Here is a 25,861-nt window from a genome sequence, read left to right on the forward strand (position 1 = left end):
CTTGCAATTATCATGTATAAAAGACCCAGAAGAGCCTTGGACTTGGAGCAAGCCAAATGCTCATTGGCAAAGTGAATGCACGATATTATATTATGGCAGACTTCCCAATCAGCCTTATGTATTCATATGAGCACCAAATAGAAATTTTACGACTGTCTAACACTACCTTCACTCTGACGATAGAGAAGTGAATGTGGCTTTTCTCTGGGGCAATTTACTTTGGTGAGCGATATCTGAGGAAGCAATCTGAAGATGGGTCCGTACCTGAAGCATCACCATTCCTTCTCTCTAGAGATGTTGCCAGTCCCGCTGAGTTACTCCAGCATTTTGTGTCTATCTTCAATTCTCTTGGCCCCACTCTGGGAGTAGGAGTGGGGGCGGATCCGGTTCCGCTATGGCCCTGACCCTCAGGCTGAGTTCGACGATCGTTTGCCTGCTTCTGCTGTTGTTGGAGGTGAGACGTTGTGTCGCACCAGGGTCTTGGACCTGTCCGGCTTTGGCCATCAGTTATACGACAGGCTGGTGGCACACGAAGATTTAGTGCAGGACGAAACCCACACTCCTCCACACCACCCCATGCGCCCGTCCCCGCGCTACCCACACGCAATTCACGCGCTAGAAACAGACCTGGATAATGTTGAGACAGTGGTTGACAAATTAAAATAGAAATGTATACTGTGCAGACAGCAGCCATAGTTAGGATTGAAATTGGGTGTCATGCATTGTAAGGCTGCAACTCTACCGCCACCAGGCCATCCTGATTGTTTAACAACTGATCAAAGTTTCCAACATGCAGAAGCAATATTTTTCATCATGTAGAAGTTTGCACAAGAAGAGTATTCAGATTCTACCATTACTTTCGGAACCAAATCCCTTTCCAACTGTGTGAATACCCTTTGGTGCTATTAGAACATTGCACATAGGACAATATGGCACAGGAACAGGCCCTATAGCCCACAATGTTGATGCCGAACATGATCCCAGGTTAAGATAATCTCCTCTACCTGCATGTGATGCATATCCCACCATCGACTGCATATCCATGTGCCTAAGTAAAATCCTTTTAAATCTACTTTTGCAGTATATATACTTCCACCAACACCCTTGGTGGTGGGTTCAGAGCACCCACAATTGTCTGTGTAAAACAACTTGCCCCAGAAATCTTCTTTAAATTTTACCTTCTGATCTTAAAGCTACAGCCTCTAATCTTTGACATTCTCGCCCTGGGAAAAAGGTTATGACTGTTTACCCTATCTATACCTCTTATCATTGTATATACTTCCATCAGGTTAGGTGACTCCTACTGTGTTAAACTGATCTGTTATATAATAGGATATGGCTTTTGGAAAACTTGGCATTACAACTAATTTGTTCTGAATAATATTTCTGATAGTACTTGGAGCTAATTCTGTGCCAACCAAATCTAATGACAAGAATATAGGAGCAAGAGAGAAGGTCATTGTGTTTTGGTAATCATGGCAGGGATGTGAAAGATACTCGGGGGGGAGGGGGGGGACCCCATCAATTATTGTCAAATCCTAATTATTCTTTAAATCAGGACAGCTTTCAAAGGCCTGTTAAGAATCAATTACCTTTCATGCTGCTTCAGTGTTTGCCCAAACAAAACCCCAGCCAGCGATGTAGGCATGGTCCAAGGTCACAATTACAAGGTTACACTGATTACATTGGTTCTACAAAATACACTCATTCATCCAAGCACATTTACCAATAAACATTTATTACATCTGATTAAAAAAAAGTTCACCTCAGTAACCATTAGTTGTTTTTGATAGTTTTTGGTTGTAGTTAATTTATTTCAAGCTATTCACAGCTCAACGATTATACATCTCTACTAAAATTCTTACTTTTGACAAGAACCCTTTTTTTAAACTATTATAGTTTTAAGAAAAACTTGCACTATAGTTTACTACCCCCCAAAAAAACATTCTGTATATATTTTTTAAAAATGAGACAAAAATCAAATATATTTTATTTCAATTTCACTGATTCAAGAAAAATGTTTTAGTGCAAAAATAAATAGTGGCGAACAATTGCATAATTCAATCAGTGCATTTTCATGTGAAATTTAGACAGTAGACAATAGACAATAGGTGCAGGAGTAGGCCATTTGACCCTTCGAGCCAGCACCACCATTTAATATGATCATGGCTGATCATCCCCAATCAGTACCCCGTTCCTGCCTTCTCCCCATATCCCCTGACTATGCTATTTTTAAGAGCCCTATCTAGCTGTCTCTTGAAAGCATCCGGAGAACCTGCCTCCTCTGCCCTCTGAAGCAGAGAATTCCACAGACTCACCACTCTTTGTGAGAAAAAAGTGTTTCCTTGTCCAGGTTCTAAATGGCTTACTCCTTATTCTTAAACTGTGGCCCCTGGTTCTGGACTCCCCCAACATTGGGAACATGTTTCCTGCCTCTAGTGTGTCCAACCCTTTAACAATCTTATATGTTTCAATGAGATACCCTCTCATCCTTCTAAACTCCAATGTGTACAAGCCCAGCTGCTCCATTCTCTCAGCATATGACAGTCCCGCCAACCCGGGAATTAACCTTGTAAACCTACGCTGCACCCCCTCAATAGCAAGAATGTCCTTCCTCAAATTAGGGGACCAAAACGGCACACAATACTCCAGATATAGTCCCACTAGGGCTCTGTACAACAGCAGAAGGACCTCTTTGCTCCTAGTGGATTTAGTGAACACTTTAATTATATAAACTCCAACCATCATTTATCAGGCTGAGTGAATGGTACTGCACCTAGTGAGGGGCTGAGAAATGATGAAACACTTGTCCATTACTGGATCTGAATCAGAATAACAAGACAGTCTGAGATTTGACTGATTGGTTTCTGAATGGGAGTATAATATTCTATCTTAAGAGTACTGAGCATTTAACCATCCCCTATTTTGTCTTGACTTCCAATTTTCATTACTACTGCATATTCAAAAGAAAAAAATAAACTCATAGCCTTGGGAAGTAAAGTATACGTCGTTTCACATTTTGCATTTGTTATCCAAATTGCATCAGGGCTGTTATGCATGTATCAGCAGATTCATTGATGCCGTTCCAAGTTAAGCCCAAAATGATGACTGAAAGCTATCCATCAAGGGTTTCAGCTGTTATGCATGGCCCAAATGGAATATAAGCTTTATGAATTTTTTAAAAGGGCAACAAAGAATAAAAGAAAAGCTTGGATTTATACCATGCATTCCATAGTTCTTTAACATTAATAATAATAATAATACATTTTATTTTTGGGCACCTTTCAATTCTCAAGGTCACCTTACAAAGATTAAACAGAAGAGAAAAAAAACATATAGTCGGAGAAAAAAAAATAATAAGGACATCATCAATACACAAATTAAAGATAGAAATCGCTCCAAAGACACAAAATCAAAAAATAAAAAAAAAACACAATGTGAAGAGAGCAGCGGCAGCTAAAGCGCGCCAGCGTTATTCTCTCTTCCGACAGCCATCTTGGACACAGACTAACAAAGTACCTTACACACAGAAAAATCATCCCCCCACAGTGGTTACCACTGTGGGGGAAGACACAAAAGTCCAGTCCCCAACCCCAGTTCTCCCAAAAGTCAGGCCTATTAAGGCCACCGCTGTTGCCTCAATGGAGGCCCGATGTTCCTGGCTGTTCTAGCCGGGTAGTCTTGCCCCGACGTCGGGAGAGTCCTCACAATGGCTGGGCCACCTGGAACGGCCGCTTCCTAGCAGGGGATTGTCAGCTTCCGAAGCCGACAAGGACGCACCGAGTTGGAGTTCCCAGGCTCCCGATGTTAATGTCGGCGCCACCCGCTCCGCTCCGCAGACTCGCAGCCCGGAGATGTTGTTCTCGGCGGTCCAGCTCACCAGAGCTCCAGCGCGTCGATCCAGCGTGGCGACCCAGGCAAGGCATTGCCCGCTCCGCTCTGCGATGGCGCTCCAGTGCTGTGCCGCCACCGAAGCCAAGGTGCTGGGCGTTCCCCACCAGGAAACGGCGCTCCAAGCCCACTGGTAGGCCACGAGGATGGGTCGACGTGCAGCCCAGAGAAAAAACTGCCTCACCGACCAGGTAGGGACCTAGAAGTAAGGTTAGCTCCTTCCCCCCACAATAAGAAGTCCATTTCTCTGAAAAAACAACGAACAAAACTAACTGAAAACTGAAAAAAAAAAGAATTAAACGGACGGCTGCTGGTTAGCAGCCGTTCCCCAAGATGGCTCCTCCTCCACTGAGTTAAGTGCTGTAGCTACTGCATTGCAATCTTCATTGCAGAAATGAAGTGCTGCACTGTTACAATGTAGGAAATAAAGGCAATAGTAGTACCAAAAAGTACTGCAAACCAGTAGTATAGCCCTTTTAATTATTTTGGTTGAGGAATAAATATTGGATAACAGTGGGGAAATGTTTCTATCAATACAATGAGTTCTCATTATGAATTTAATGCATTCCATGGACTATGTGACCAAGTGATAGCTGCTCTTTGCAAGGCTATTTTCAGGAATACTGTCACTTAGTTCAGTTTGCTCAGTTGACGGTGGACTATGACAGTTTTGCTTAATAATTTAGGCACAATTATCCTTTATCCTTGGTCAGAGATCACATTCATTTGCAAATCAGAATAATCTATTGGCAGGTGAAGTTCAAAAGAAAAGTATAAATAGACAAGAAGGTTTAGTGAGGTTATGAAATTCCAGGGCAGTGGCACCACTTGAGCTGTATCAGTGGAATTAAAGAGATCAGCCTTGAAGAATGGATTGGTAAATAGATAACTTAGATTATTTGCTCAGTTCCTTTTGTGGTTAGGGAGAAATTTCTGTTCTCTTGTTACATGCCTTACCTGTGGTTATTTACTTCCCATGGGAAGTTAAGTGGTGTAGCTACTACATTACAATTGCTCATTAGGAGAAAATAGCTTGAAGATCAAATTGTCTTTTTCCAGATTGTACACTTTACATGTCATTGTACACATTCACCTTTCTCCTTGGCATTGTACTGAAAGCATAGGTCATTACATTGCATTACACTCCAAAGCATTCTTTGGCAAAACATACAGCTTGCAGAACTCCCAGATTGTCCTTTCTTCTTAAATATACAAACTAGTCATCACCTAGCTTTACTCTTTGATTTATCTCTTCTTATCCCCCACTCTCCATAACCCGGATTCTATCATGGCATTCTATTTGTTTCCACAATCTAAAATATACAGTAAATTCTGCCAATAAAGCCAGTCGCAAGATAAGAAACCTAAAGGTGGTTTCTGCAATTTTTCACGTCAAGCTTTCAGTGGCCTGAACATTTATCAGTAACTGACACCACCTTCCATGTTCCAGTACTGCAACTGCACCTATGAATAATCCAATATCTAAACATCGAATGCACCACATAATAAGCTTAGCTTAGACTCTTCCATTATAAGGTCTTAGCTTAGCTTACAAGATCTTAGCTTAGACTCTTCCATTATAAGCGATAGGAGCAGAATTAGGCTATTCGGCCCATCAAGCCAACTCCACCATTTAATCATGGCTGATCTATCCCTCCCTCCTGACCCCATTCTCCTACCTTCTTCTGATGACCCCAGACTAATCACGAATCTATCTATCTCTGCTTTGAAAATATCCATTGACATGGCCTCCACCCGCTGACTAAAGAAATGTGTCCTCATCTCCTTCCTAAAAGAACGTCCTGTAATTCTGAGGCTATGACCTCTAGTCCTAGACTCTCCCACTAGTGTAAACCCTCTCCACATACACTCTATCCAAGCCTTTCACTATTCTGTATGTTTCAATGAGGTTCCCCCCTCAGTCTTCTAAACTCCAGCGAGTACAGGCCCAGTGATGGTGGCCTTGTGTGAAGGGACATAAACTATTGTTAATGTCATGTGGACCTGCCTACACAGACTTGATGGGCCCATTATCCTATTTTCTGCCCAAAGCATTTCAATGATTCATCTACAGTGGATCCAGTTACATCATCCTTTAAATCCAATTACTCTGAATTTACTGGGTATCAAACAGCAAACTCTGTGAGATTAATCTTATCCATAACCTGGTCACACAATTTGGGGCAGCCAAAATCACACAGTATATGACAAATGGCTAATTACAGCCAAGTTTATCATCATTAATAAATGAAAAAATGACCATAAGAAAATAATTGGAAGATTGTAAATAAAACCAGAAAGAACAGAAACATGTTAAGCATGCAGGTACTGCAGGCAGTGAAGAAAACAAATGGCATGTTGGCCTTCATAACATCACCCACACCAAATCCTGGCATCACATCACTCCAGTCCTCAAACAACTTAACTGGCTTCCCATCTCCCACCGGATCAACTACAAAATCCTGATTCTCACCTACAAAACCCTCCACCATCTGTCCCCCCCATATCTCAATGACCTCCTCACCCCCTACCAACCCTCACGGTCCCTCAGATCCACATCAACCGGTCTCCTCTCCATCCACAAGTCCAACCTCCGCAGTTTTGGGGACAGAGCCTTCTCCAGGGCAGCTCTGGAACTCCCTCCCCCAACTGATTCGCAATTCCGTGTCCCTCAACATCTTCCAGTCCCGCCTCTAGACCCATCTCTTCACCTCTGCCTATCCTTAGCCCCACGTTCCCCTCCCTTTTCATCTGTGCATTAATTGCCTCATATTGTGTTTTGTATTGAATTCTGTCTTTACTATGTGTACTAGTCATGTCTCTATTATTTATTTCATTCCCCTTTCATGTTTTTCCTCTTCCTTCTAAATTTTTGTAAGGTGTCCTTGAGACTCTTGAAAGGCGCCCATAAATAAAATTTATTATTATTATTATTATTATTATTATTATTATTATTATTATTATAGGAGCAAAATGGTCCTTCTGCAGTTGTACAGGGCACTAGTGAGAATAGAGACGAGGAAACACTTTTTCTCACAGAGAGTTGTGAATCTGTGGAATTCTCTGCCTCAGAAGGCAGTGGAGGCCAATTCTCTGGATGCCTTCAAGAGAGAGTTAGATAGAGCTCCTAAAAAGCCAAAGAAACGTCGACTATAGTATAAAAACTGGGAAAAAAATGGATATTAACATTTTGGAAAGGTCCTATAACCCCCATAATTAAAATGTGGATTATGGAAATGTCGGAGACCTTACATTTGGAAAGAAGTAGACTTGTCTTAATGGACAAACAAGAACTTTTTGTCAGAATATGGTCTCCATTTATTGACTATTTGAAGGGGTAGAACGATTCAGCAAGAAAAACTGACTGAAGTTCGAACTCAGGATTAGATGAAAAGTTATACTTAATAATTTTCGAACCTATCTCCAATGGTGTTATATTAGTAACTTATTCCATACTTCTATATCATGCTTTTTTTCTCTCTTTATTATTTTCTATCTATATAAAAAAATAGAAGCAGTCATTAAATAACTGATAATATTAGTAATGTATGACTGATATACATGAAATGTTCTTATTATGTACTTGTTCTAATAAAAATATATTTAAAAAAAAGATAGAGCTCTTAAAGATAGCTGAGTCAAGGGTTAATTGTAGAAGACAGGAACGGGGTACTGATTGTGGGTGAACAGCCATGATCACAGTGAATGGCAGTGCTGGCTCGAAAAGCCGATTGGCCTACTCCTGCACCTATTGTCTATTGTCTATTGTCAGTACAGTAAATACCTTATCAGTGGCCCCCTTGGGAATTTAATGGTTATGGACCAGCAAACGTTCCAGATTTTTTTTAAATGATACATTTTCCAATGAACCCAAATTTAAAAGGAAACAGCATCTGCTAGGTTTGGGAAATGGGGGTCCTATGTATATAAAGGGAATGCAGATTGAGGCAGGATTCTGATTTAGAGGCACTCAATCATAATCCTGCAAATCGTAGCCTTGAACCATTGTTTACTCAGCCAAGTACATACATCAAATGTCCTAATGTATGGTTCCGCTTGTACTGACCATGGAAGTTTTAAAAGAGCTGTGTCAAATGGGAGCCTCTTGCAGGTGGAGGAAATGCAGGAAACATTACTGTGGTGAATTTAAAGGGAATGTCAGAAATGTGGCCCTGGAGGGTGTAAAGAGAGAGCAGGATACCGAGCCTGTGTGTTTAAAGTGGGCACAGAAAGTGGGGCACTAGAGAGCACTAGAGCCCGGCGCTCTCCAACTCGGTGACCATCCGCACCGAAATCCAGCACTTCCATGTCATCTACAACCTGATCAAGAGGGTCGAAGACATGGGGCTACAGAACCAGATCTGAGAGCCTGTCATCAGCTCGATGGTAGTAGCCGACCGTGGAGCTGCTGCCCTTTGAACTGGGTAACCACTCCCGATTGTTGCTCTGATACACCCTCATCATTGGGTATCAGATATTAAAATATAAGTAAACTCACCTGTGGAGCTGTTGGTTCGGGTGGACATTGAAGGGAAAAGAAAGATGATCGGATCCTAATTTCTGAATTTCTGGAAAGGCCCCAACTGCGCAGGTGCGGCTCAGGACCCGTTGGGTGTTTTTTGTTACGCCAGTAAAAACAGGAACCTTTCCACGCATGCGTGAGTGGGGCATTGTTTTAAGTTAATTTATGTTTTAAACATTATTAACTTAAAATATATCATCAATCTGAATGAAACTTGTTGCATTTTTACATCACAAGGCAATGGTGAATAAGGTGTGCAAAAATTGTTCTACGATCGTGTACGGTTTTTGCGCAAATAGAAACCGGGAAAACAAACAAGATGAAAGGTTTAGTAATGGATAGACAGATGTGGAAAATAGGACCCTGGTGAGTTTAAAGGGAGCACACGAGATGGAACAGAGTTGAGATTAAAGGAGTGAAAGAAATGGAACACGATGAGTTAGAAGGGTGAATGGGAAACAGCATTTGAGCCAAATGCCAAATATTTGGGGTTTCCAAAAAAATGGGCAGTGGATTATTGGAGTTTTACTATCATCTGGGCAAATGTGATTTTCCTTAAAATGATATTGAATTTGATTATTTTGACTCTTCTGAAGTAATGTGTGAATGTTTTTGATAGGTCCCAATAGAGATGTTAAGATATGATGTTAAAACACTTTTACCCCATGACTAGAAGGCATAGATTTAAACTAAAAATAATTTAGAAGTGCTCCAGGGAAGACATTTTCCACCCAGAAAAAGGTTACAATCTGGAACGTGGTGCCTGAGAAGGTCGGTAACATTTTAAAAGCATCTGATGAAACGGCAAGGCATCAGATCAAATACTAGTAAATGGGATTAGTTTAGATGGGATCTGTAGATTGGCTATTGCATGTTAGCCAATCAGAATGCTTACTAGTAATAACCCCGCCTGGTGCATGCTTTATGGTGTTAAGAACTCGTTTATTACATTCAGTAGATGCTACAGATTGAACGTATAATGTACTGCATATCTGACACTGAGAAGTCTATTAAAGATGCTTACACCTTCACCTGTGTACGAGTCAGGTAATTACATGGTGTCAGAAAAGTGGTTCTAACCCACCACATTTGTTTACCGCAATTTATTTTCTTTATCAGTTTTACTTTGTCCAAAAACTGACCGTCTGGTGTACCAAATACAACATGGTACTAAACCCATCAAAGACAAAAGAACTTGTCATTGACTTCAGGAGGAAGAGGAGAGAGGAACCTGCTCCCTTATACATCAAAGGAGACATGGTGGAGAGAGTCAACGACATTAAGTTCCTGGGAATAAACATCTCCCAGGACCTCAAATGGCAAATCAACACCGTCACTCTCGTGAAGAGGTCTCATCAGCGGCTGTATTTCCTAAGGTCTCTACGGAGAGCTAACATCTCACAGCCGCTGCTGCTGTCCTTCTATCGATGCACCGTGGGAAGTATCCTCACCTATGGAATCCTGGTGTGGTTTGCCAGCTGTACTGTGGCTGAGAGGAGGGCACTGCAGGGAATTATAAAAACTGCGCAGCGCATTACAAACGCTAACCTGCCCTCCTTGGATGACATATACAAGGCCCGATGCTTGCGCAGGGCCATAAATATCAAGAAGGACACATCCCACCCTGCCAACCACCTTTTTACTCTGCTACCCTCCGGGAGGCGATTCAGGTCTCTGCAGGCTCGCACTGGTAGACTAAAAAATAGTTTCTACCATTGTGCGATAAAAGAGCTTAACTCCAATAGTGAACACTGGGAAGCAAGAAGTAACTTCGAGGAATACTGCTAAATTCTTTTAATCTCTTTTAAAAATGTATTTATATTCTACTATTAACTGTACATATGTGCATTGGTGTTGTGTTGTATTTCTTTTAACGGAGGAGAAGCAAATGGAATTTCGTTGCTCAGTTTTGTGCAAAGACAATAAACATATTCTATTCTATTCTATTCTATTCTAATGTTTTCACCGTTATGGCCAACTCCTGTCGCAAGCCGAGTCCCCTTGTTTTTGACTTTGACATAGCCGATCGATGGCGCATGTTTAAACGTGATTATACTCATTATATTTGCATCATTCACTGAAATGACCCCAACGATCTGAAGGCATCGCTTCTACTCAATCTAGCGGATCCAGAGGCAATGATTTGTGCAGACAACTTCGAGTTTTCCCCAGCAATCAACTACGCTAATGGCCAGGTCCTAGTGCCTGCAGAGACTATAGACAATCCACCTGTTCTACTCAGAAAATTTAGAGAGTTATGTGGCCTGCCCTCGAATTGCATCCTTTAAAAACAAAGTTTTTCGTCCATCAGCAGCAGGTCGATGAACCTGTCGAACGCTTCATCAGTGACTTACGACATATGGCTATGCAATGCCGCTTCGGTGAGTTGACTAATGAACTGGTACGTGATAAGATTGTGGGGGGAATGAGCGATCGCAAGCTAAGGGCTGAGCTCCTTTGAAACCCAGAACTGACTTTATTTTTTATTTATTTTTATTTTTTTAATTTAGTAGAAGTAACTACAATACAGTGGTACCTTTTTTCAGGTGCCAAATATATGTTGGCATGTTACATTCTATGTACAGCTTCATTTTTTTTTTTTTTAAATGAGAGAGAGAAAAAGAGAGTAGGCAATAGAGAGTAGAAAAAAACATGTGATGTGTACTGTGTGAGAGAAAAAAAACTGAAAAGAGAGAGTGAGGGAGAGAAGTAAAAAAAGAAGAAAGAGAGAGAGAAAGAGTAGAACATAGGAGATAGGAGATAAGTATTTATATTCTTGTTCATCCTTCACCCAGACCTGAAACAGTTGGTTTGTACGATTTTGTTGCACCATATGCTTCCAAGAAGTCAATAAATGGAGACCAACTCATTAAGAATTGGTCTGGTTTATCTGTTCGGAGGAATCGCATTTCTTCAAGATGTGCTGTGTCCAACATATTTATAATCCACATTTTAAGCGTTGGTATGGGTGTATTTTTCCAAAATTTGAGTAAGAGTTTTTTTTGCTATTATTAACCCACAATTAAAAAATGAATTTTGAAATGTGTTTAATTTATTCCTGTCTCCTGTTACTCCAAGTATAATCATTTCAGCGTTAGGCTCCATTTTTATCTTGAATAATTTTGTAAATATATCAAAAATATCACACCAGAATTTATGGAGTTTTATGCAGGAAACAAAAGAATGTGTTATAGTGGCATTTTGAGATAGACTAATTTGTTTCAAATGGGAGAAGTATTTGGATAAAATGTATTCAGTCTAGTTTTTGAATAATATAATCTATGTCGAATTTTGAATGAATTAAGTTGTGTCTTACATTAATCGAACATGTATGTATATATATCAGATACTTTTCCCATGTTTCTTTTGTGATTTTTATCACTAGTTCTCGTTCCCAATCTTCTCTAAGTGCCTCTGTCGATGGTAGTTCAATATTTAAAATACTATTATATAGATATGATATTAATTTCTTCGAGTCAGCCTTAATATTCATTGCTTCTTCCAGTGGGTCTAAAATTATAGTTTGATGTCTTTGTATATATTTCTTCATAAAATCGCAGATCTGAAGATATTTAAAATATTGGTTGTCATTCAACTTAAATTTTATTTGTAATAGTTGGAATGATAACAGATTTGCCATTTCATACATATCACCGATCCTTTTAATTCCCATTCTTTCCCATTGGTTGTATGTTTTATCAATAAAAGATGGTTTAAATGAAGGATTATTCACAATTGGTGTTAATACAAATGGGTTTCTTAATTTTATAGTTAATTTTATTTGTTTCCAAATTCTTATTGTATTATGGATAATTGGGTTATTCTTATATATTGTGTTGTTCAGTTTTATCGGGGAGAAGAGGGCCGCTCCTATATCACAGGGAGAACAATCCTCTTTCTCCATTCTTATCCATTCTCTGTTGGAAAAAGCTGTCCAACCAATAAATTATATTCTTAATATGCACTGCCCAATGATAATACAAAAAGTTCGGAAGTGAAAGTCCCCCAATATCTTTGGGTTTACACAGGTGTTTTCTTTGAATTCTATGTGATCTATAGTCCCAAATAAAGTTGGTAATATTAGAGTCTAGTTTAAAAAATATATGTTTTGGTATATATATTGGTATAGATTGAAATAGGTATGATAATTGTGGTAAAAATATTATTTTTATAACATTTATTCTGCCTATTAATGACAATGGGAGCGTTTTCCAGAATTTAATCAACGCGTTCAATTTATTTAATAACGGCATAAAATTAGCATTAAATAATGATTTGTATCTTCTAGTAATTTGAATACCCAAATACTTAAATTTTTCTGTTGCAATTTTAAAAGGGAATTTTAATAAATGAGTCGCTTCTTGAGGCTTTAATGACATAATTTCACTTTTATTCCAATGTATTCTGTATCCTGAAAAATAACTGAATTCCTCTATTAAATTTAATAAGGTTGGAATACTCGTTTGTGAGTTTGTAATATATAAAAGTATATCGTCTGCGTATAATGAGATTTTATTATTTGAGTCCTTAGTATTATAACCCTGAATATTTGGATGAATTCTTATATTTTCAGCCAAAGGCTCTATCATAAGGGCAAATAGCAGGGTTGATAATGCACAACCCTGCCTATTGCCCCTCGATAATTCGAATTTTGGAGATAACATATTATTAGTTAATATTCTTGCCGTTGGTTTATCATATAATAATTTTACCCATACAAAAAAATGCTCTCCCATATTAAATTTTTGGAGTACTTTGTATAAAAACTGCCACTCTACCTGATAATCTGCGTCCAGAGAGACAATTGATATATCTTCTTTTTCCGTTTTATGTGAGTACATTATATTAAACAGGCATCTAAAATTATTAAATTATTGTCTTTTAGGTATAAACCCCGTTTGGTCTGGATTTATCAATTTATTAATATATTTACTCAATCTTCTTGTTAAGGTCTTTGCTAAGATTTTCTGATCTGTATTTAAAAGTGATATAGCTCTGTATGAGCCCGGTTCTTCTAAATCTTTATCTTTTTTTGGTATAAGCGTAATAGTTGATTGAGCTAATGTTTCTGGCAGTTTATTTTCGTTAAAAGCGTGAGTATATAATTTAAGTAAGCGTGGAGCCGTTATCTCGTGAAATCTTTTGTAAAATTCATTACTAAAGCCATCTGGTCCAGGTGTCTTACCATTTTTCAATGATTTTATTGTTTCTCTTATTTCTTCATGTAATCTGAGCTCATAATTCCTCTTGTTCTGAGAGGTCAAGTTTTGGAAGATAACAGTTATCTAGAAAATTTGTAATTTTACTATCTTCTATTTTAGTTTTAGATGTATATAGATTTTGATAAAATTGAGCAAACCTTTTATTAATATCCTTAAGTAATGTTAATAGTTCACCTTTCTCTAATTTAATTTTAGTAATAGTGTTTTCCTTTTCTTGTTTTTTCAGTTGACGAGCTAAGAGTTTATGTGGCTTATCACCAAATTCAAAATGTTCCTGTTTTGTAATTTGGAATAATCTTACTACTCTTGCCGATAAAATTCGATTAAGTTTAAACTTCAATAGTGTAATCTTATTATGTTTATCTGTAGTTGGATCTTTGGCATTATCTAATTCTAATTGTCTAATTTCCTGTTCTAACCTCAGTTGTTCTGTCTTATTCTTTTTATTTTGAAAGCTTTGGTATGAAATTATAACTCCTCTAATAAATGCCTTTAAAGTTTCCCATAATAAAGAGGATGAAATACCTGGTGTCTCATTTGTCTAAAAAAAAATTCATTTGTTGTTTTAGATATTCATAACCTTGTGGGTTGTTTAAAATTTGTGCATTTAACCTCAAGAAAGATTTTATACCCGGCATCCCCTCAAAGTTTAATGTGAAAGTGATCAGAAATAATACTATTGTGATATTTAGGATTGATCGTATATGGAATTAATTTTGTATCCACTAAGAAGTAATCAATTTGTGAGTAAGTTTTATGTACCGATCAGTAAAACGAGTATTCCCTTCCAGTTGGGTTAGCAATTCTCCATACGTCTGTTATATTAGTATTTTTTATATATGTATTTAGAAGTTCACTAGTCTTAGATTTTAAATTACCCTTCCTTTGTTTTATTGATTTGTCTAAATATGGGTCTAAAACGCAATTGAAATCCCCCCCTATTATTACATTTTGGTAATTATACTCTGATATTATATCCAGAATTTTCTTAAAGAATTGCGGATTATCAAAATTCGGAGGTAAATATTTATCATAGTCAATGGTGTGGAGTAAATTTCTCCCGAAACTATAGTATACCTTCCCTCTTTATTTGATACAGTATTCTATAATTTAAATGGTATACATTTCTAAATAATAATAGCCGTACCTCTAGCTTTAGAAGTAAATGAAGAGTAGTAAGTTTGACCTATCCAGTTTGCCTTCAATCTCATCTGTGTTTGTTGTTTCATGTGTGTTTCCTGCAAAACGGCTATGTTTGAATTTAATGATTTTAATTGGGCCAAAATCTTGCCCCTCTTAATTGGTTAATTGTCACCCCTAATATTCCAGCTGCAGAATGTAATTCCTCCATTCTTTATTTGTCTATTGTCTTGCATTATAAATCAGTTTTGGTAGCTTGATTCATATGGTACAACCAAATACCTCAAGACTCTGGGTGCTGGGTGATCATCCCGAACTTTTAGAGTTATTTTGCATCTCCTTCCTCTATTGTACCTTCATTAAAAAAAATAAAGCATGTGTTGTGATATTAATTTTAAAAATTAACAAATGAAACTTGTGATAGTGCATTAAAAAAAAGTAACATTAAGGTATCTAAGAAGCGATAACTTAAAAACAAAAAAAACACCAATGGTGGGTAAAACTTTGTAGACCTCCGTTGTTGATCTTATACATTGAGCTCCGTCCCCTTGACAGAGTATCGTAAAATGCTGCAGGCCGTTTTCATATTCTTTTAAAATTGATCCAATCAGGGCAGATAAAAACAGAAAATACTTCAGAGAGAGAGGGATAGAAAAACAAATCAAACCTCTGTGTTCAATTCTATATGTATATATACATTTCCAATTTATCTGTTATGCACCAGAGTTGTTACATTAATCCCCATCTTTTTCCTAAGTACAAGCATGTTCCAAGGGGTTAAACATCTTTATCTTAAGTACAAGCAGATTCCGAGGGTTAGACAGAGCCAAGCATCTGGATCTTTTTCAATTATATTATACTCCTCCCTCCTTCACACATGGTTATATTGTGTTAGTATTATTATGAACATTTTCATTAATTACTTGTATTAGTATATATCATGAATTATTGTTCATTTCTTTTAAACTATATTAAGATTATTTAATAATAAACGTATAAGCCCCCCTTATCCTCCACACTCCGATGGTTAGTCATATTTGCAAATTACATTAAAAAAAGATTAGTATTATTAAATTTGTATGGTTAATTAATTATTTAATATTAATATATAATATAGCAATTAAAGATTTTCTTAAATTTATTCCGGTCCATTTAGATTTCTTTCCATGACCGTCAGCTTTACTTCTATATCTTCGGCTTCCCTTTTGTTTATCTTCAAGTTGTCCATTCAAGGTGAAACATGGGCGCTGCTCTTGAACACACATTCCTGACAGATAAGCCTGTCTGGTAACTGTCTGGGAAAATTCTGCCATCTTAATTAGAGCAAAGTCGTGTATTAATAAGTTTGATCTTCAGCGTTCTCTTCCATTTTCTTTACGATATCTTGTGCATGTTTAAATGCCAGTTCTGGATCCTTAAAAGAGCGTTCAGTAGAGTTATAAGTAATTTTCATTTTTGCCGGATATATCACCCCATATCTCACCTGGGGGTTTCCTTTCAGGATATTTCTTGTCTTTTTAAATAAGAGCCTTTTTCAGCAATTTCACCAGGATAATCCCTGAAGAATCTGATATTTTCCCGGAAAATGTAAGGTTCACACCGTGAGGAATCATCTTCAATATATTTTCCAGTGTGGAGATATCTGGAAACTTCACTATTATCTGTCTTGGTGGAGCATTTGGTCCTCTTTGGAAGTGTCCTTCCCGATGAGCCACATATATCCTCGGGTTTTCCGGCAGTTTAAAAACTTCTGTAAATAAGTTGGTAACAAAATTACATGTTTGAGTTCCATGCTCTCATCCCTCCTGTACTCCAACAATTCTTAAATTCTGCCTCCTTGACCTTGCTTCCAAATCCTGACATTTATCAGTCATTTTAATCAACTGCTCCCAATCAGAATCTTATTCTTTTTTCAGACTCGTTATTTCAGATAACCATATAACAATTACAGCACGGAAACAGACCATCGCGGCCCTTCTAGTCCGTGCCAAACACGTATTCTCCCCTAATCCCATCTACCCGCACTCAGACCATAACCCTCCATTCCTTTCCCGTCCATATAACTATCCTATTTATTTTTAAATGATAAAATCGAACCTGCCTCCACCACCTTCACTGGAAGCTCATTCCACACAGCTACCACTCTCTGAGTAAAGAAGTTCCCCCTCATGTTACCCCTAAACTTCTGTCCGTTAATTCTCAAGTCATGTCCTCTTGTTTGAATCTTCCCTACTCTCATTGGGAAAAGCTTATCCACGTCAACTCTGTCTATCCCTCTCATCATTTTAAAGATCTCTATCAAGTCCCCCCTTAACCTTCTGCGCTCCAAAGAATAAAGACCTAACTTGTTCAACCTTTCTCTTTAACTTAGTTGCTGAAAGCCCAGGCAACATTCTAGTAAATCTCCTCTGTACTCTCTCTATTTTGTTGACATCCTTCCTCTAAATAGGCGACCAAAATTGTACACCATACTCCAGAATTGGCCTCACCAATGCCTTGTACAAATTTAACATTACATCCCAACTTCTACACTCAATGCTCTGATTTATAAAGGCCAACACACCAAAAGCTTTCTTTACCACCCTATCTACATGAGATTCCACCTTCAGGGAACTGTGCACAGTTATTCCCAGATCCCTCTGTTCAACTGCATTCTTCAATTCCCTACCATTTACTATGTACGTCCTATTTTGATTTGCCCTGCCAGGATGTAGCACCTCACACTTATCAGCATTAAACTCCATCTGCCATCTTTCAGCCCATGCTTCCAACTGGCCTAAATCTCTCTGTAGACTTTGAAAATCTACTTCATTATCCACAACACAACCTATCTTAGTATCATCTGCATACTTACTAATCCAATTTACCACACCATCATCCAGATCATTTATGTACATGGCAAACAACAGTGGACCCAACACAGATCCCTGTGGCAGCCCACTAGTCACTGACCTCCAACCTGACAAACAGCCATCCACCATTACTCTCTGGCATCTCCCATTCAGCCACTGTTGAATCCATCTTGCTACTCCACCATTAATACCCAACAATTGAACCTTCTTAACCAACCTTCCGTGAGGAACCTTGTCAAAGGCCTTACTGAAGTCCATATATACAACATCCAATGCTTTACCCTCATCAATTTCCCGAGTAACCTCTTCAAAAATTTCAAGAAGATTAGTCAAACATGACCTTCCAGGCACAAATCCATGTTGACTGTTCCTAATCAGACCCTGTTTATTCAGATGCTTATATATATTATCTCTAAGTATCCTTTCCATTAATTTGCCCACCACTGACGTCAAACTAACAGGTCTATAATTGCTAGGTTTACTCTTAGAACCCTGTTTAAACAATGGAACAACATGCGCAGTACACCAATCCTCCGGCATTATTCCCGTTTCTAATGACATTTAAATATTTCTGTCATAGATTTCCTGAGCCATCTCATTCGTTACAGTCTCCATATCTTCCCTCAGCTTATCAGTCTTTTTCATATCCTCAAACAATTTCTCAAATTTCTTATTATAATCTTTTTCCATTATGGAATTTTTTTCTGTTGTCCTTTTATCATAATCCTTAAACTGCTGCTTCAGAGTGATGTACAGCTCCTTTAATTCACCACAAGCAGTGTCCATTTTTTTAGACAGGTTATCCTCCAATTTAGAGAAGTTTTTCTCCAATGTGGTGTTCATGTTCGCAAGCATTTTGGAGAAGTCTTTAGAAAGATCTTTAGTCAGATCTTACCGTTTGTTCCCCTTGCTTCATCTCTTTCTCCTTTTCTTTTGCATCTCCTTTTGCAGCCATTTCAAACACTGGTTGTTGAGGATCAGGCTCTTCTTCTGAGCTTTCAGTTGTTGTTTGGAGAGTTTCCAGAGCTTCCTGAAGCTGGAGACTGATAGTAGATGTCTTTGGTCCCCGTTGACGTTTTCCTTTACTCATTAAAACTCCCGTTAAACTATGATTTTTTGCGACACTTTCTGATGACGTCACTCACGCAACGCCAAACAGCCCCGGTGAGTATTTTTAATTCGGTCCCGTTTTTCAAAATGGCTTTTTCACGATTTTAGCGGGCGAAGAACTCAATGCAGTGCCTTTACAGCTTCATGGCGCCACCGGAAGTCAACCCAGAACTGACTTTAGATCAAGCTCTTCATTCATGTCGTACGGCAGAGGTCGTTGCCCCACTCACTGCTTCTGCTCCTCCCAGCACACATCAGCAACACATGGGTCACCTGTCCGCTTTCAAATTGACAATGGAAGGCAATTCACCAGTCAAACATTTAAGAACTTTGCCAAATGGTGGTACTTTCAACACGTCACCAGCAGCCTAGAATACCCGCAGTCCAACGGTCTTGCCAAGCGTGCTGTTCAGAGCGCTAAACAACTCATGGAGCGCTCCTACCTAGCGAAATCCGACGTCTACCTGGACCTACTCAACCTATGGAACATTTCAAGGGACAACGTTCTTGGCTCCCCTGCCCAGCGGCTAATGTCTCGCCAGACCCGTCCACTACTGCCTGTCTCCCAGCAACAGCTGCAGCCGCAAGTCTGCTCTCACACCACGATACAAAAGCGAGTGCAATTTAAATGCAACACATAAATGCGGTTTTATGACGAGACCAGCAAGCTGCTTAAAGCACTGATACAAGGACAAGTGGAATGCCTACAAACCGACAAAGGACATACCAAACTAGGGCACATTCATGGCCCCTCAAAGGAACCACGTTCCTACCTGGTCAAAGTGGATGGTGTCCTTTACAGATGCAACCATGAACATCTCCTTCCAATGAAGGAACCGCGTCCAGCGCCTGCAGGTCCTGATGCCCCACTATTCGTGCTCAGAGCCAAGGCAGGTACGGTCTCCCGTTATACTGAGTTGGATGATACAAGCCATGATCGATACCAATTGTCCCCATGGCGGTGCAGGCTTCCGAAGGGAAGTCCGAATGGGCCTACTCCCGATTTTGCACCTATTCCCTTATTATATCTTTAGGCGTGTTTCTATGTTTTTTCTAGAAGAGATGTTTGGCTATTGCATGTTACACAATCAGAATCACTACAGGTGCCAATCTCAAAGGAAACCACGTTCCTACCTGGTCAAAGTGGATGGTGTCCTTTACAGATGTAACCATGAACATCTCCTTCCAATGAAGGAACCGCGTCCAGCGCCTGCAGGTCCTGATGCCCCACCATTCGTGCTCACACCGACGCCTGTTGCAGCCATCCCATTACCTGTTGCAAATAATACCACACACTCCCTGCGTCGGTCTGCCCCTACATCTCCCGTTATAACCGGTGCCCCGGGCTTCCCGCGTAGGCCTACCCCCGGTTCCCTACAAGCCCATCGGGTCGCCAGCGATATCACCAATCCCAGTCCCCATCTTTTTGGAAGAAAAGAGGGGTGAGGCGGCTTCCTACCACACGAAGTCCGGGCGGGTTAGTAGGCCACCTGCTAGATACGCCGATTTTGTTTAACTCTACTATATTCCCTTAGTATATCGTTTAAGCGTTGTAGTTACTTTTCATTTTCTATGAGAAGAGATGTAGATTGGCTATTGCATGTTACACAATCAGAATGCTTACTAGTAATAACCCTGCCTAGTGCATGGTTTATAGTGTTAAGAACAAGTTTATTACATTCAGTAGATGCAGCAGACTGAACGTATAATGTACTGCATACCTGACACTGAGAAGTCTATTAAAGATGCTTACACCTTCACCTATGTACTTTCACCTAGGTAATTACAGGACCTATTAGCATCGACATGATGAACTGTTTTGATGACCATACCTGGCGAATAGTTTTCTACTTTCTGTCGCACTCCCTGTTAGAAAATAAGCTTTTCTTGTCATTTTCCTGATTCTTGGGAATTTTAACCACTGGATTAACTATAGTAGCATAGTCATACATCACAGATACAATCTCTCAGTGCACAGGTATAAACTAACAATCATGTTACCATCTGCACTAATTCCACTTTCCATTACATATTCCATAGCCTTCTATGCCTTGACAACTCAAATGTAGTGAGAGTGTCTGCCTCCCTCAACACATTCTAGATTTCACCTACTATCTGCATCAAAGTTCTTCCTCAGATCTCCTCTAAACCTAGTGCCTTTTCTTTATATTTCTTTAATCTGGTTATATACACATCTGTTATGGGCAATAGTTTATTTCTAACTCCCCAATCTATTCCCTTCATAATTTTGAATAGAATAATAATGTTTTACTGTATGTTTTCCTTCATTTCAGCAAATAAATGGGCCCTTTGGCTCAACTCATCCATGTACCCACCTGAGCTAATCACAGTTGCCTGTGTCTGGCCCATATCCTTCGAAACCATTCCGATCTATGTACCTATTCAAATGTATTTTAAATGTTGTAACTGTCCCACTTCCTCTGACAACTCGTTCAACCTACCACCAACCTCTGTGTGAAAAGATTGCTCCTCAGTTCTCCTTGAAATCTTTCTCCTCACACCTTAAATCTCTGCTCTCTGGTTTTAGACTCTCTCACTCTGAGAAAAACACTGGCACTATTTACCTTATCTATGTTCCTAATTATTTTCTAGTCACCCCTTGGCCTCCTGTATTCCAAGACAGTCCCATTGTCCCATTGTACCAAGCCCTCTAGTCTTGGTTACATTGTTGTGCATATTTTGTGCCAGATACTTGTTCAATTAATCTACCATATCCAACCATTTTATTATTAATTCCTTACACTACTTTTCTACAGAACCAAACCTCTCTGTATTTACTTTTTAAAATATGTATAGGAACTCTTCTTGTCTATGTTTACATTTTAAGCTGTCTCTGTCCATTACTAATATTTCCTTCCTTGTTAATATTTTAGTCATTCTTTGCTATCTTTCACATTCTCTTTAATCTTATGACCTATCACCTATCCTTCTGCAATTACAACTTGGGTACTTACTTTAACTTTTATTTTTGTTTAACCACAGATGGTGCATCTTCCCTTCTGAGTTTTCCTTTCCTGTTGGAATATATCAGCTCAGTGAATTCTGAAAGGTCATGAGCCCACATAATGTAAAAGCTGCCAGCTTGTACTCATAGTGATTTAATGGAATGGGTTTTTTGTTTTGTCGTGGTCTTGATAAAGAAGGGCCGCTTTGCTATTCTTAGAGTTACGTCTTATTTCATTTTCATTAATGCAAGATTTGTATCATGACACCATGCATCATTACACCATCACAACATTGTCGTTTTGGAAAAACATTTTTCCTTACTATAAAGGCTAGTTCATTTGTATTAAATCCCACATTTGTCATAGCATCTCCTACAGTTATTTATCAGTATTAACTGTGGGTTTTAACTAAATTACACATGTGGTTCCATATTTCATAATTTTAAACTGTTTTTCTAGTTTTTCTTGCATTAGTGCTTTGCAACCTTATGATGTGTAGTTGGATGTCAATAGGTCTAAAATATACTTGTAAGCTTTGCTAGCAAAATAAACAAAGCGCATTTGTAATGCATTATTATAGCAACGTCAAGCATGATTTTTGATGAATGATCTGAGCTGGTGCCCAAGAGGGAAAGAATGTTATGCGTAGATCTGAAAAAATAACAGCTAATCGTTTTTGAACTTGGTGACCAAGAACTTCAACTAACAACTATAATTTGTCAATAATGTTTAATTTATGGTAAGGTTCCCCTTGCTTTCAGTAACATGCCACAATCATTACTGTAATCTGGTGAAGATGTTTGGCACAACATCTCCAGTGATTAAGAAATGGCAGCGCTCATTGAAATAATAATAAAGATGCCACATAGGCCCAGAAGAAAACTAAAACAGACAATTGATAAAGTATTCTCCAAGCAGTAATCTCTTTGGTGATGGAGAAATTTGCTGAATGCACACTACTACCAGAGCACCATGAACTGAATCCAGGAAATCCCAGAGGAAGAAACCTTTAGGTAATAGAATAGATACATAGAAACATAGAAAATAGGTGAAGGAGTTGGCCATTCTGCCCTTCGAGCCTGCACTGCCATTCAATATGATCATGGCTCATCATCCAACTCAGTATCCTGTACCAAAACATTACATCCTGAAAACTTACTGGATTCATGGCAAAATTAATCTGATAAGATCGAAAGTCATTTTGATTTGCTAAACTTTATTTTGATGACATTTTGTTTTAATTATCTCAGAATATAAACATATCTGCCAAATAGGATTGTCCTCTGATCTTGCTGTTGTAATTTGATGCTTTCAGATATCAAATGCAATTTTTTGTTTGGAAAACTAACCATATCCACGGAACTATTTTACAGCCAACCACACAGTCGGAACTGAAGCTACGATTAAAATAGGCATTCAATTACTTGAGCACATAATGGTACATTTGGCCATTTTGTGCCTTCAACAGCTTTCCTGATTCATGCCAGATCAAACCCCATGAAATTTATTGATTCAATTATGTGGCTTGTGGGGGATTCATTTGTATTTATAGCTATTAATCATTTGTCCAAATTCAGAAACAGCACGCTACACTCAAAGATTATTTGCTTTTAAGCCAAGCAGTTACATAATAACAATAACTACGCAACTCACAGTGGTTTGGGACATTGTGGAGAGCTGGAAAGTTAATAAATGCATGTTCTTTTACACCTTTATTTCTTGTTAACTTCTTGTTCCAGATAAAGAGAAAATCTGCATGAAGTGAATTCCTTTCTTTCCTGTTTTACGTTTTTGGCAGTTTGGAGTGTGATACGTGATGTATGGCAGCTGCATGTATAATTGAATACATTTATATAAGGAGAAGATGTATTCTAATGCTGTTCATACATAATGCAACTTTTACCAAGAAGCATTCACTAGATTCTACATGGGAGTGAAATAATTTATCGCATTCATATGAGACCCTTTTTCTTCCATTTTTACGAGGTTTGAACTTGTAAGTTCAAGACCCTCATATTAAATGCTGTCTTGATGAAAAGGGGAATGAAAGCTGTTACAAAATGCATTAAATATCAGACAAAAACACAGCTTTGGTATAATCCTCTTACAAATTAGAAAGTATTGAGGATTGTAGAAGAGGGAAATGTCCGAGAGCATTAAGTGACTCTGAACAAATTAAATCATTATGAGTGTGCATATTTACTTACTAAATTGTAAATATACTTACTCCCTTTCTGTCATAACACATTGAAGGTACCAGTAATTTGAATCAGTGAATGGGGATTTGGGACAGTTTGATTGCCAAATATCACATTGGAAATTTAGATTTGGGATGTGTGTAGGAATGATAAGTGGGTCTGGTCATTAATTCAAGTTTGAATTATACATGGAAACAAAGCACTGGGTGTAGTATTAATTTAATCTACCCCAGCGGTGAACTGATTAGATGGGGTCAAACATTGTTTTGACATTTTGTTGATTCTACTCATGGCTGGCTTCAAATGTGAGCTGTTGATCAATAGCTTCTCTCTAGGTTAGGAATCCCGGATTTCATAATTCCATTATGGAGACATAACCACGTTATCCAATCTCAATTCATCTAGTGAGATGGTACATTAAAGTAGGAGAGGCAACCTTATTAATGAGGCATTGAGCAAGATTGTCTAGAACCACTCATCGCAGTCACATCCGTACTGGTCCCAAAGCCATACAAGACTTTGCCAACTTCTTTCCTGAGATCCCCCTCACCTTCTGCCCTCTACAGAGCCTGGGTCTGACCTCACCCTGTCAGCTTTTAAACAACCCCACCCCCCAATTTCCTTATTTCAAATATGGAACAGTCAGTCCTCAGCAGAGGCCTTATCTTTCTTCCTCTACATCCATACCTCAAAAAGTTCTGAGTCCATCAGCATCACCTTATGGTTACCCAGCACCATCACATCTATCTCCTTGCCAAAATCCACAAACGGGACTACCCTGTCAGACCCATTGTTTCTGTCTGCTCCTAAACCACAGAACTTATCTCCACTTACCTCGATTCCATCTTATCTCTCTTGTCTAGTCTCTTCCAACCTACAAAAAGATCTTACATGCCCTTCAACTCTTCAATACCTTTCAATTCCTAAACAGAGACCCAAACATTTCCACTCACACTCTTCTTCATCTGGCGGATCTTACCACACCCTTAACAACTTCTTTTTTTGACTTTCACTTTCTTCAAGTTATAGTCATAGCCACTTGCATAGGCTTCAGCTAAGCCTGCTTTTTGGCTGTTTAGGTTAAACAGTCTTTGTTCCTAACATACACTGGCACCATCCCCTGATTATTTTGCTGCTACATCAATTACTGTATTTGAGCCGCCTCTTGCACCTGTGCAGAACTAATTGCTTTCAATAACTTTACCATTAACTTCCATCCTGCCCTCAGATTTACTTGGATTATCTCTGAAACCTCTTGCCCATTTCTTGATCGCTCTGCCTCCAACTGCACATGTCTACCACCAGACTGACTAATTGGACTTTCAATAACTTTACCATTAACTTCCATCCTGCCCTCAGATTTACTTGGATTATCTCTGAAACCTCTTGCCCATTCCTTGATCGCTCTGCCTCCATGACTGGAGAGAGATCAGACTATCAACCAAAATCTACTATATTTCTTGATCGCTCTGTCTCCATCACTGGAGAGAGATCAGACTATCAACCAAAATCTACTATACACCCACTGACTCCCAGATGTATCTGGACTACATCTCCTTCCACCCTGCCGCTTATAAAGATGCCTTCCCAATTTCCCTTTCTCCGTCTCCATTGCATCTGCTCCCAATATAAGGCTTTCCTTTCCTTTATCTTTTTAGTAAATATGGATTCCCCCTGTTGTCATGGACAAATCCATCACCTGCATCTCTTCTGTATACCTTCTTTAAATACTGAAATACATGCATAATTTTTCACTTTATAACTGTCCCTGGAATAAGAGAAGCTTACAAAATGATATTTAGGGCAACTGCAATAATTGCACATAATTCATTTAAAGTCTAAGGATGGAAATATTCTGGCCCTTAGATCTACCATACACAAGTGCATTATTTTCTTCTTTACTGCTCTATGTTTTTGATAATCCTGAGTCCTCATTGCTGATTCAAATTCTGCTTATCGT

Source organism: Leucoraja erinacea, chromosome 4 (genome assembly GCF_028641065.1).
Source record: "Leucoraja erinacea ecotype New England chromosome 4, Leri_hhj_1, whole genome shotgun sequence".
NCBI classification, from domain to species: domain Eukaryota; kingdom Metazoa; phylum Chordata; class Chondrichthyes; order Rajiformes; family Rajidae; genus Leucoraja; species Leucoraja erinaceus.